The sequence below is a fragment of the Sus scrofa genome, chromosome 13, assembly GCF_054392235.1.
Source record: "Sus scrofa isolate SSC_HxYL_T2T_F1_AM1 chromosome 13, Sscrofa_HxYL_maternal_Yorkshire_Landrace_v2.0, whole genome shotgun sequence".
Classification (NCBI taxonomy): Eukaryota; Metazoa; Chordata; class Mammalia; order Artiodactyla; family Suidae; genus Sus; species Sus scrofa.
In genome coordinates this window covers 177363086-177367144 of record NC_139395.1, presented here as the reverse complement: position 1 = coordinate 177367144, position 4059 = coordinate 177363086, and positions in this window count along the sequence as shown.

Here is a 4059-nt window from a genome sequence, read left to right as displayed (position 1 = left end):
CCTAGAAACATCCAATGTACTCTCCATTTCTAGAAATTTGGCTTATTGATTATTTATTTTTTATTTTGCATATTCAATATATTTACCCATTTTAATTGAGGTAAATGAACATAACATTATATTAGTTGGAGTACAATGTAATGATTTAATATTTGTATGTATTGCAAAATGGTTGACCACCACAATATGTTTAGTTAACATCTGTCACCATACTTAGTTAAAAATATTTTTTGCATGATGAGAAGTTTCAAGGTCCAATCTCCAACTTACTTTCAAATGCATGCTAATGATATTATTAACTATAGTCATCATGCTGCTTATTACATCCCTATGACTTATTTTATAACTATAAATGACACTTTTTACAACCTGTACCCAGGCAACCACCAATCTACTTTCTATATCAATGAACTTAAGGGATTTTGGAGGGGATTTTTTTTTTGTTTGTTTTTGTTTTTTTGTTTTGTTTTGTTTTTTTTTTAGATTTCACATATAAGTGAAATCATATAGTATTTATCATTTTCTGTCTTACTTACTTCACTTAGCATGATGTCCTCAAGGTTCATGAGGGTCATTGTAAATGGCAGGGTTTCTTTCCTTTGGGGGATTAATAATATTTGCATGTGTGTGTGTGTGGTGTGTTGGTCTCTGGTATATCTATCCATATATATATGTATGTTCTATGTGTATATGTGTGTGTATATATATTTATTTATATATGTATGTGTGTGTGTGTGTGTGTATATATATATATAAAACACATTTTCTTCATCCATTCACCCATCAATAGACACTTTGATGTTTCCATGTTTTTACTGTCTACAGTGAACATAGGGATGTATCTATTTATTTCTTTGAGATAATGATTTAATTTCCTTTGCTTGTATACCAGATACAGAATTGCTGGATTACTGGTGGATCTTTTTTAAAGCTGTAAATGAACATCCATACAGTTTTCCATAGTGGCCATACAAATTTATATTCCTACCAATGGTTACAACAGTGCCATTTTCTCCACACTCTGGCCAATACTTGTTATATACTTCCTTTTTGATAATAGCCATTATATGAGGTGTGAGGTGATAGCTCATTATGGTTGTGATTTATATTTCCTGATGGTGAGTGATGCTGAGCACCCTTCTGTGTGTCTATCCAAGCCATTTGCCCATTTTCAAATATTTATATATATATTTGCTATTGAGTTGTATGTGTTCCCTTTATATTTTTAATATTAACATCATCACATATAAGGTTAACAAATACTTTATATCATTCCACAGGTTGCCTTTCATTTTGTTCATTGTTTCTTTTGCTGTGTAGAAGCTTTTAGTTTGATATAATCATTTATTTTTGCTTTCATTATTTGTGCTTTTGATGTCATATTCAAAAAGAATAATTGCCAAGAACTATGTCAAGAAGCTTTGTCCCTCTGTATTTATTCTTCTAAGAGTTTTACAGTTTGGGGTCTTATATTTACTTCTTTAATGCATTTTGTGTTAATTTTTATGCATGGTATTTTTTATATGAATATCCAGTTCTCTCGGCACCATTTATTGAAGAGATTTTTTCCCCATTGAGCATTCTTGACTCTCCTATCAAATACATGTTGACACTATATGTGTGAGTTTATTTCTGGGCTCTCAATTATGCTCCATTGATGTGTATATCTGTTTTTGTGCCATTATCACATTATTTAGATTTATACAGATTTGTAATATATTATAAATTATTATGTGTGATATCTCCAGCTTTACTCATCTTTCTAAATATTCCCTGGGCTATTTGGGGTCTTTTGTGGTTTCATATGAATTTTGGATTGCTTGTTGTATCTCTGTAGAAAGTACCATTAAAATTTTGATATGGATTGCATAAATATACAGATGGTTTTAAAGAGCAGGGATATTTCAACAATATTAAATCTTTATTTTTTGTGAACACAGGATATTTTCCCATGAATTTTTGTATTCCAATTTTTAAATTTCTATAATATATTATTTTTTCTACTGTACAGCATGTGAGAAAAAATGAATGTATTTGTGTATCCTTAAATTTATATTGTCAATGGGAAATGGGATCAAGATGGTGAAATAGAAGAACTGGAGCTCAATTTATCTCCTAAAAACAACAAAATTTACAACTACAGGCTGAGCAATCTTCAACCAAATGGACCTGAAACTTTCAAAAAGATATCCTACGCCAGAAGACAAAGAGGAGGCCACATCAAGAAGTAGGAAGGGCAATTATACAATATAAGCAACCCCATACCTCCTGGGTGGGAAGCCCCACAGACTTAAAAGTAACTGTTTCAAAGAGACTCACCTACGGGAGTGAGAGATCTGAGCCCCACATTAAGTCCCCATGCCTGGGAATCTGGCACTGGGAGAAAGAGCCCCTGGAACATCTGGCATTGAAGGCCAGTGGGGTTTGTGTGCAGGAGCTCCTCAGTACTGGGGGAAATGGAGACCCCATTCTTAAAAGGTGCACAAAGACTTTCACGTGCATTGGGCCCCAGGGAAAAGCAAATGCTCCATATGAATCTGGGTCAAACCTGCCTGCAGTTCTTGGAGGACCTCCTGGGAAAACAGGGGTGAATGTGGCTTGTTGTGGGGGAAGGACATTAGAAGCAAAGCTCTTGGGAATCTTCATCAGTGTGCCTTTCTCTGGAGGTGGCCATTTTGGGAAAATCTGGCCCAACCCATCAGAACTGAGAAGCCCCAGTCCAAACAAAAATCCAGGTGGGATCACAGCCCCACCCATCAGTAAACAGGCTGCCTAAAGACCTGCCAGGCACACAGCCACCTCTAATCTAACCCAGAGACAAAGCCCCACCCATCAGAGAGATAGGAATCAGCTCCACCTACCAGAGGGCAGGCATCAGTCCCTCCCATCAGGAAGCCTACAGCAAGCCCCATACTAACTTCATCTACAAGGGGGACAGACATCAGAAGTAAGAGAGGCTACAACACTACCATCTGTAAAAATGTCACCACACCAAAAACCTATAAAAATGAAAAGACAGAGAGCTATAACTCAGATGAGAGAGAAAGAAAAAAACCCAGAAAAACATTTAAGTGATCAGGAGATTCTCAGCCTCCAGGAAAAAGACTTTAGACTGGTGATGCTAAAGATGATGCAAGACATTGGAAATAAACTGGAGGCAAAGATGGGTAATTTACAGGAAACACTGAGAAAAGAGATACAAGCTATAAAACTTAAAGGGGAAGAGATGGAAAATACAACAAGTGAAATAAAAAACTAATTAGAAGGAGACAACAATGGAAAACAGGAGGCAGAATAATGAATAAGTGAGATGGAGGATAGATTAGTGGAAATTACGAATGCAGAACAGAAAAGAGAAAAAAGACTGAAAACAAATGAAAAGAGCCTCATAGAACTCTGGGACAATGTTAAACACACCAATATCTGTATTATAGGGGTGCCAGAAGGAGAAGAGAGAGAGAAAGGGACAGAAAAAATATTCAAAGAGATAATAGCTGAAAACTTCCCTAACATGGGAAAGGAACCACTCACTCAAATCCAGGAAGTGCAATGAGAACCATATAACATAAACCCAAGGAGGAATAATCCAAGACACATAATAATCAAACTAACCCAAATTAAAGACAAAGAGAAAATATTGAAAGCAGCTAGGGAAAAGAAACAAGTAACATACAAGTGAACCCTGGTAAGTTTATCAGCAGATTTCTCAGCAGAAACTCTGTAGGCCAGAAGGGAGTGGCATGATATGCTTAACGTGATGAAAGGAAAAAAGAACTCCAACCAAGATTACTGTACCTATCGAGGCTCTCATTCAGTTTTGAAGGAGAAATCAAAAGCTTCACAGATAAGCAAAATCTAGGAGAATTCAGCAACACTAAACCAGCTTTACATCAAATACTACAGGAACTTCTCAAGACATAAAAGAAAAGGCCACATCCAGAAACAAAAGTAACACAAATAACAAGGCTCAGTAGCAAAAGTATATATAAAATAAAGATACAAAATGGTCTATGGAAAATTATGCCACCAAAATCAGAAATTGTAAGAAGAGGAGCATAC